The 10,386-nt window shown below is 37.2% G+C and overlaps 1 pseudogene; it reads right to left on the reverse strand.

The window, feature by feature from the left end:
* Window positions 1–610: 610 nt before the first annotated feature.
* On the reverse strand, window positions 611–2,273 carry LOC122674402 (annotated as a pseudogene).
* Window positions 2,274–10,386: the final 8,113 nt, after the last annotated feature.

The following is a 10,386-nucleotide window of genomic DNA, read 5'->3' on the forward strand; positions in this document are numbered from 1 at the left end:
TAATTAGCCTCCAACTAATAAAAATAAATGGGAAAAAAAAAATAAATGTGAATGTACATTCTCATAACTGGGTAACTAAAATTTGACATAAATTTACTCAGTATTTATGTAATCACAAAACTTTATATGCAACAGGAGCTTTTATACTATAGAATCTGACCTTACACATTTGTTTACATATAAAACAGCTATTCTTTACTCATCTATCCTAACCTATAAAGTGTTACACCAATGTTTCTCAAGATGTTTCTTACAATAGATGAGTTCTCAACACAAGGTTAACAAACCTGAAGCTCCACTTCAGAACTACATACCCATAAATAGAAAACTGTTTCACCAGAAATAGGTTATGAGCAATTCTTTCCAAAATAATACTATAGGAAGTTACAAAGTTGCCCAAAATAAGACAGAGGTTTCTTTTTTATTATTATTATTTTTAAAATTTTTATTGGAGTATAGTTGACTTACAATGTTGTGTAGTTTCACGTATATAGCAAAGTGAATCAGTTATACATATATCCACTCTTTATCAGATTCTTTTCCCATATAGACCATTACATAGCACTGTGTGGAGTTCCCCATGCTATATATATATAGGTCCAGACACAGGTTTCTTATTAAAAAATTTTTTTAATGGGTCTCAAACTCTGTGACAGATTTTTGGTCAAGTTGCTTCCATTAAAAAGTATTAATTTTAAAAATTAATAACTTAAAGCTGCTGCATACAAAACATATGGCCCATAAACCATTCTCCTTTCCTTCTGAAGGTTTGACAATATATTGTTATCATTAACCAGTCTTTTACTATTAAATTCCAATGACCAGTTGAGACAAACAGTTCTGAGACCATTCTTCCACCATTGATTAAGACTGGGGTGGCAGGTATTGGGAATAATATTCATTTAGCCTTCTGAGCTTTCTGGGCAGACTTGGTGACCTTGCGGCTCCAGCTGCCTTCTTGTCCACTGCTTGGATGACCCCACAGCAGCTGTCGGTTTCATGTGACATACAGCAAAAAGGTCCAGGGGAGGAGAGTCAGAAAACTTCTTAAAACACATGGGGTGGCCAGGAATCATATCAACGATGGCAGCATCACCGAATTTCAGGAGTTTGGGGCCATCTTCCAGCTTTTCCCCAGAGCAATGATAAATCTCCTCCTTCAACTTAGCAAATTTGCAAGCAATATGAACTGTGTGACAATCCCGCACAGGGGCCTATCCAGCACTGATTTGGCCTGGATGGTTCAAAATAATCACCTGAGCTATGAAGAAAGCTGATTCCACTGGTGGGTCATTTTTGCTGTTGCCAGCCACAATGTTATGACGAACATCTCTGACAGACACGTTCTTGACATGGAAGCCCACACTCCCCAGGAAGGGCTTCACTCAATGCTTCATGGTGCACTTCATCAGACTTCACTTCAGTTGTCACAATGACTAGAGCAAAGGTGACTACCAGGCCAGGTATGAGAACACCAGTCTCCGCTCAACCCATAGGGGCAGCACCGATGCCACCAATTTTATAGACATCTTGGCGGGTCAAATACAAGGGCTGGTCAGTTGGGCAAGCTGGTGGCAGGATGCAATCCAGAGCTTCAAGCAGGGTGGTTCCACTGGCATTGACATCCGTGTGGGTGACTTTCCACCCCTTGAACCATGGCATGTTAACACTTGGCTCCAGCATGTTGTCACCGTTCCAGCCAGAAATTGGCACAAATGCTACTGTGTCAGGGTTGTAGCCAATTTTCTTAATGTAGGTGCTGACTTCCTTAACAATTTCCTCCTATCTCTTCTGGCTATAGGGTGGCTCGGTGGAATCCATTTTGTTAACTCCAACAATTAGTTGTTTCACACCCAGAGTGAAAGCCAGAAGGACATGCTCACGGGTCTGCCCTTTCTTGGAGATACCGGCTTCAAATTCACCAGCACCAGCAGCAACAATCAGGACAGCACATCCAGCCTGGGATCATGTATTTGATGAAGTCCCTGTGTCCTGGGACATCAATGATGGCCACGTAGTGCTTGCTGGTTCTCAAATTTCCACAGGGAAATATCAGTGGTGATACCTAACTCACGTTCAGCTTTCAGTTTGTCTGAGACCCAGACATATACGAAAGAGCCCTTTCCCATCTCATCAGCCTCCTTCTTGAACTTTTTAACTGTTTTCTTGTCAATCCCTCCACATTTGTAGGACAGATGGCCAGTCATGCTAGACTTCCTTGAATCTACGTGTCTAGTGACAACGATGATGATGTGGGTCTTTTCCTTTCCCATTTTTGCTTAGGTTTAATGGGGTTTTCACTACACCTGTGTCCTGGCAGCAAACCTGTTGCAAAAAAGTCATTTATTCTTTACAAAGATCGGGACTTAATTCCTTTAAATACTTTCCATTTCCACTTGCGATTCACACCACCAATGAATGACATTTACAGTTTAATATGATCTTAATTTTTTGTTACCTCTAAACTTTCGGAAAATATGCTATAGTTCTAGGTTTTTCCTTTGTATTATTGTTTTCTTGATTTCCATCTGAAATAAGAGTAACAACAGTCTTCTATAATACTTCACTTGTAATTAATTCGGTATCTTATATTATGTACACTTTTACCTTTTAAAGTTTGATGTCATTTTACTTCTCATCTGAAAATCACACATCATTATATTTATTCTCTGTCCTTGCTGTGATGTGCTAAGTCCCTTCAGTCGTGTCCAACTCTGTACGACCCTATGGACTATAGCCTGCCAGGCTCCTCTGTCCATGGGATTCTCCAGTGGAGAGAGATGGGAGGGAGGGTCAAGAGGGAAGGTGTATATACATATATATATATAGGCATAGGTATATATATATATATATATACCTACAGCTGATTCATGTTAAGGTTTGGCAGAAAACAACAAAATTCTGTAAAGCAATTATCCTTCATTTAAAAAATAAACAAATTAGAAAAAAAAAGATTACTGGAGTGGATTGCCATTCCCTTCTCCAGGGGACCTTCCTGATCCAGGAATCAGACTGGTTTGTTTTATGTCTGACCTGAATTGGCAGATGGTAGGTTTTTTACCACTAGGGCCACCTGGGAAGCTCTGTCATTAGGCGAAGTCAAAAAATGTAAGGCAAAAAATAGAGTTTACATTATTATAACCATGCAAAATAAATTAGTAGTAGACATTCTTCTCTGTGTTCAGCTTCTCTAACCAAGTGAAAGTGAAAATGAAAGTCGCAGAGTTGTGTCTGACTCTTTGCAACTCCATGGACTGTGCATTCCATGGAGTTCTCCAGGCCCGAATCCTGGACTGGGTAGCTTTTCCCTTCTCCAGGGGACCTTCCCAACCCAGGGATCGAACCCAGGTCTCATGCACTGCAGTCGGATTCCTTACCATCTGAGCCACAAGAGACAAGGGAAGCCTTCTCTCTAACTAAGTACCATTCTAAATGTAATTAGTGTAAAATTAATTTCAAATAGATTCACTTCTCTTGATATTCCATCCATTGGTAAGACAGGAAGCATTTTAACGTGCTTCTTTTTTAGCTTTGTAAAACACCCCCTCCTCCTCGAGTTTTTACTCTTTTTTTTTTTATAATTAATAAATCTTTATATCCTGAAGGAATGAAATTCTACCTTTTTTATCCCAGTTACTTGTATTCCCCAGATCCTACCAGTGTTCTCCATTTTCTGATTATTTTCTGAACCGGTTGCTCTCTAAACCATCTGCAGAATGGTCAGTTTGTGATATCTTATCACTACTCTCCTGAGTTGGATTCATATTTACCGATTCTGCCCTATAATCTTGTGGTAAAAACTGCTAGTGCTGGTTTCTCTCTTTCCATGACCTGTGGAATAAGCAGATACTTTTGGAGACATTTCCTAATGCTCTTGGATTAATTTTAATAATGTTACTGGAATGGAAGTTTGTGGAGAGGTAGCTTCTTCAAGGCTAGCTTTCATGCACCTAAAGGCATAAAAATTTCTCGACTGTCCAAATGACTCTCAAGAATAAATTTTTGTAGAAATTATTGACTGGTGCACTTAATGAAGGTCTGGATTAGTCTGTTTTTTACTTTTCCATTTTACTAAGCTGTGGTTAGTTAAATACAATTAATTTTTATATTGAACTGATTGAGTTTAGGAATGAAAGGTAGCTAATGCAATCATACACATTAAAATATGAGTTATAAAGCAAAGATTAAGTTTATATTATATCATTCAAGATAGATTTTATATATTGATTTCCATGAGTACAAGATGATAGCTTTTTTACACTGCAGTCCCCAGTAACTACCCCATGAAAATATTATGCATATGTTTGATGAATAAAGAATCAGGAGAGAGATATTAGGGGAGAAGCCACTCCATTTTCAAAACCACCTTTAAGTTCAGGATATCATTGAAGACAGTTACAGTTTTTCTAAGCACATCATATCTAGAATTGTCACTGTTGGGTAACTACTTTTTGATGAAATATCACACAAGCCAAAATATGAGCTGCATGCATTATTTTCTCTTGCTGCATAACAAATTACCACAAACTCAGCAGCTTAAAAAACATCTATTTATTTTCATTATGTCTGTAGGTAGGAAATCTGGGAACAATTATTCTTTGCATTTCACTGGGCTAAACATTATGCTCAGGGTCTCACTCGGCTAAAATCATTGAGTTAAGCCATACTTATGTTTCTCATCTTGGCCTCAGGATCCTCTTCCAAACTTAATGGATTTAATTCCTAGAAGTTATAGGACTGAGGTGGTTGTCTTCCTGCTAGGTATCAAGCAGGGACAGTTCTCAGCTGCTTACAGGCAGGTCCTTACCATGTACCATCTGCTATAGACTGAATTGTGTTCCCACCAAAGACACTCTCACAGTCATTTCAGAGCAAGGATGTTTACTTTCTTCCAGGTCAGACAGAGAACACTTCAGATGTCCTTTTCTGTAACCAAGTGCAGGAAATAAAGGGCTCACATAATTAGGTCAAGCCCACTCCAACCATCTCTCTTTCTTAAGATCAAGAGATTTGTGACCTTCCTGAGTCGCTTCGGTCATGTCCAACTCATTGCGACCCCACGGACTGTAGTCTGCCAGGCTCCTCTGTCCATGAGATTCTCCAAGCAAGAGTACTGGAGTAGGTTGCCATTTCCTTCTCATTTATGACCTTAAACACCTACAAAATCCCTTTAAAGTGTCGTCTAGATTTATGCTTAATTGAATAACCGGAAGAAGGTGTATATATACCAGAGGCTAGGATCTTGGGGACTATCTTAGAGTTTAGCCAGTCAGACTATATATATATATGTCTTTAATTTAAAAATTTTAGTGGCCACATTAAAAAATAAAAAGAGACTCTGTAAACTTGAATTAACATTTTATTTAGCCAAATATACCTAAGATATTATCATTTAACATGTAACAAGTATAAAATTATTAATGACGTAATTTACATGTTTTTCATGCAAAAAGTTGGAAACCCAGTGTGTATTTCATAGTTGCAGCACATCTCAGTTTTGACCATCAGCATTTCAAGTACTCAGTAACCACAAATGACTAGTAGCTCAATAATACAGCAATTATAGGTATTATCTAGGTAAATTGTAAGTATAGTTATGGATTACCTTAAGAATTTAAAGAAAGCAGAATATCATTGCAATCCTTCCTGAGACTGAAAGATTACATTGAAAATAAATTTCAGGGATAATAGTAAATATCCACATTACTGGAGACACTTTTTTTTCAGCTTGAATCTAAGCTTAAATAACATTAAGTAAAATAAAATTAATTTAAAAAAGGAAAAATGCAAGTTACAGAATTCAAGTAGAAAGTAACATTTTATTGTCTCTTAAAATGTTTCTTCTCATATTTAAATGCTTATTTGTGAATAATACTAGATTTAAATTTATGTCATTTAAAATTTCATCCAAATAATGCTACCTTCATAGCACCATTTCAATAATCATTAAATGTATAATTCACTAAAAATAATGAATATAAACCTGGCCATTGCTTAATACGAATCCTAGTGGGCAGGCAAGTCTTTCTTTAATTTCTACAGAGGGCAGTGAAATATCTATCTTTGTATATTTTAGTGGTTTAATAACATTCAAATTATAATTGTCTTCTTCAAGCAAGTAATAAGTTGTTATTTCCTATTTTGCCAACAGCATAAAGGCTGAAGCAACAAATAAGATGCATTTGTGCTGACATCTTTTCAACAAATGTAGTTAGAGTTACAATGATAAAAAGCAGAGGTAAGACTACTTATATTATTGATACTATATTCTTTATTATATTTCTTACAATAATAATAATATTAATTTTTCTGAGGAGGAAAATTATTCCACCCAAGATTATAATACCCCAATGCCTGGATTAGTAACCACTACGATACTTTCTTCTAATGGACTTTATATATTGTTAAATACTGTAACTATTATGTAAACATGTGACAGGGTTTTAATTCATCAACTATAATTTACTGACTTGAGCACTCTACCTTTTAAGTTGAATACCAACCAGCTTCTTGGTGTCATTGACAACAAAAACACCTAATTACTATTCATAGAGATGTAATTCTCCCACTTAGTAAGTTTAAAATATTCAAAAGATTTTGCAAACCATGCTTTTAATTGCTTTAACCCATTATATCATTTGACCACTTTGGATTAGCAAAGACACCCCACTTTTTACATGTTCCCCTGAGGGATTCTGTTTCATTGATCTCATTCCACACTCTTCTTCAGGTGGTACAGACAGGAAATTATGCTGCTGTATTTTTTCCTTACTTGGATTGTGACTGGCTGGGGCCCCCAAATTCTAGGTTGTTTACCCATATGCCTACCTTAAAATAAGTAGAGAAAAATCATGCTGCAACACGCCTGTCACACAATTGTCCTGTCAGCTTGAGATTGGTGAGAGATTGTTAAGCTAAGTGGTGAAAACATGTGAGAAAAGGAAAAGGAAGTAGAAGGGGAAAAAACACCTGGTGATGAATATTTACTCTGAAGTATATTCTATTTTGGGCTTGACTAGTGGCTCAGTGATAAAGAATCTGCCTGCCAATGTAGGAGACACAGGTTTGATCCTTAGGTCCGAAAGGTCCCCTGAGGAAGGAAATGGTAACCCGCTCTAGTATTCTTGACTGGGAAATCCCATAGACAGAGAAGTCTAGTTGGCTACAGTCCATAAGGAGTCAGACACAACTGAAGTGGCTAAACAACAACAACAAATACTCTTTTTTATAATGTGCTATTTTATAGGACAAGCAGTGTATAAGCAATATGTTTCAACCAGAGCTATATTTCTCTAGTCACAGATTTTCTTTTGAGCTACAGAACCAAGCTTAACTCATTAGTTACTTACAATAGAATTAGAAAATGATTCATAAAATGTTATTTGTTTTTGCTACCACACCCTCCTCAATGTGTCAGTATATTTTCACCTTCTTTCACCATAAAACCCCTTGAGTTTTCTGTTTGTTTATTTCCTTTCATTTCCACATCTTGTTTTTCTAGTCTCAGTAAAGTTTAATTCAGTCAGGACTGTGCATCCTATTTTCAGTGTCATTATCAATAAATTTAATAATGAATTCTCAACCCTTAGTTCATCTGTCAGTAGAATTTGACTCTTTTTTTAAATGAATGCCTTTCTTGATGTGTTTTCTTTATTTGCCTTTCAAGATATCCATTCTTAGTTCTCTGTATTTAGCTAGTAATTTCTTTTTGGTTCTTTTGGTTGGTTCTGTTGAACTTTCCCAAGCTCCAAATACTGGGATTATCTACAGGTCATAGGGAATTCTTCTCTAATTCTTCTTAATTTGTTTAGTCCTTGGAGAGAGCCCCATCCCATCTCATCATCTAGGTTTATAGAATGTCTGTAGTGGGTGTCTCTGGTGTCCTATGCTGTGTACTTTCAGGCCCCCTCTGATTTCAGGCTTAATGGCAGCTCCATGCAAACTCTGAGTTATCTTAGAGTGACATGGTTCCCAATTTAAGCATATTTCTGACTTCTTCCCCAGACTTTTTTTTTTAGGACATTTGACCCAGGGAAAGACAGTAGGGATATCCAGAGTGACGTAAAACTCCTAGAAGCAACTCTCTGATAACGATGGAGAACAAGAGCAAAAAAAAAAAAAAAAAAATTCCCAGCCTTCCATCATTTAGACGGAAACTTCCAGAAGATATTTGTACACTTCTCCAGAGGTTCTTGCAGAATCAAATGTCCAATACTTGCAACATCAGTCTCAATCATACACGTTGACTCTAGAGTTTTCTCCTTCTTTTTCTCTATGCATGCATTCTTACTGCTACCTCTGCTTCTGAAAGGACCCCTCATGAATTGCTGCAAATAATCTGTTTTTTCCAAGCTAAAATTAAGGCATGGTCTCTACTCTACCATCTTCCAAATTTACATCTGTTACAAACTTAAGAATTTTCAGCAACAAAGCTAACCACCTATTCATCCTCCTCTTTGGTCTATCAAATAGGCATGCCAAATACTATTACCAATCTGGTTTAGACTATTATCATGTTTTGCTTGAATGACTGGAATACAATATTAACTTGTCTCCATGCTGCAAGTTCACTTATTCTTTCAAGTTCTCCACACCAATGCCAGAAACAATCTTTTAAAAATGAAAGCCAATTTTTAAATTTAACACTTCCCAGATTTCTCTTCTCATTTAAAGTAAAATTCTTTGTTTTTATACTGACCTACCAAACCCTAAATCATTTGGCCCTTACTACCCCTTTTTCCCCATTCCTGTTTATCTTGCTCAAGTCATAGTAGATTTATTGCTATTTTTCTTCCCCTTGATATCCACTAGGCTACTGTCACATTCTTCATGTTTCTCTTCCTCATCACCTTACCAAAGAGCCTTTCCTGATTATCTTTTATAAAACAGCAAAGCCCCATTGAGTCACTCTTTTTGCCCCTTTTTCCCCCTTGTGTTTTTATCTTAGAATGAATCAAACTCTGACATATTATATACATATTCTTTTTGTATCCGTTTACTTATGGTTTATAGTAAGGTTCATAAGGGCAAGGATTGTTTGTTTCTTGATTTTTCATTACCAAGTAATTGTTCAATAGCTAAAACAATGCTTGAAAGTGAAAGTGTTAGTCACTCAGTCATGTCCGACTCGTTACAACCCCGTGGGCTGTAGCTCATGAGGCTCCTCTGTCTGTGGAATTCTCCAGGCAAGAATACTGGAGTGGGTAGCCACTTCTTTCTTAAAATATAACTGACTGAACTAATACTGAATATCTGTTTAGTCACTGATTAGCTGATAAATATGAATTTCAAGAAACTGTCATGGAATTCTTTTTTGTTTTCCATTTATTTTTATTAGTTGGAGGCTAATTACTTTACAATATTGTAGTGGTTTTTGCCATACATTGACATGAATCAGCCATGGATTTACATGTGTTCCCCATCCTGATCCCCCCCTCCCACCTCCTTCCCTATCCCATCCCTTTGGGTCTTCCCAGTGCACCAGCCCTGAGCACACTGACATGGAATTCAAACAATGCTAAGATCATAGAAGAAAAAGGAAATTAAGACAATATTTTTGTTTTAGCAGATTCATATGTATTATGTATTATTTCATCTCATATCTGTGTTTCTCACATAAAGAAGTTAAAATTTCCATAATACATTGTCTCTGGACTCCAGTGAATAGTTATGAACATTCATTCACTATTTTCTGGGCTGGGCATGCCGGTCATCTTAAATATTCTTATTAGTCTCATTGGTGTGGTAATCCTTGTGTGGCATGATAGCTGCTGCTGGGACAGAGCCATGAAATCATTCAAACACGTGTTGTGGTGCCACAGTTGATACCTTCACATCTGTGTGAATTGGGAGCAGGGGAGCCCGAGAAAATTTATCAACATAAAGGTACATTTATGTAATCCCCTGTTACTTTATCAGGCAGTTGGTCAAAATTGTCATTAAACTGAAATTGCTTTTCTGGTTATGGAAATAATGATAGCTTGAGAGTAGGGCAATGGTACTTTGAAATTATCAGTGGGGTTGAAAATAAAGTCAAGATTATATTCTCTTTTTTGCCATAATTCATCATTTAGCACTATTTATTCTGAAGAATGGGCTTCCCAGTTGGCGCTGTTGGAAAAAGAACTTGCCTGCCAATGCAGGAGACACAAGAGATGCAGTTTCAATCTCTGGGTCAGGAAAATCCCCTGGAGAAGGGCATAGCAACCCACTCCAGTATTCTTGCCTAGAGAACCGCATGGACTAAGGAGCCTAGCAGGCTACAGTCCATAGAGTCCCCAAAAGTCAGACACAACTAAACGACTTAGCACACACTCTGAAGAACTGGGCTTCTCTGGTGGCTCAGTGGTAAAGAATCCTCCTGTCTCATGCATCCAACCTGGGCGG

The sequence above is a fragment of the Cervus elaphus genome, chromosome 18, assembly GCF_910594005.1.
Source record: "Cervus elaphus chromosome 18, mCerEla1.1, whole genome shotgun sequence".
In the NCBI taxonomy this organism is placed as follows: domain Eukaryota; kingdom Metazoa; phylum Chordata; class Mammalia; order Artiodactyla; family Cervidae; genus Cervus; species Cervus elaphus.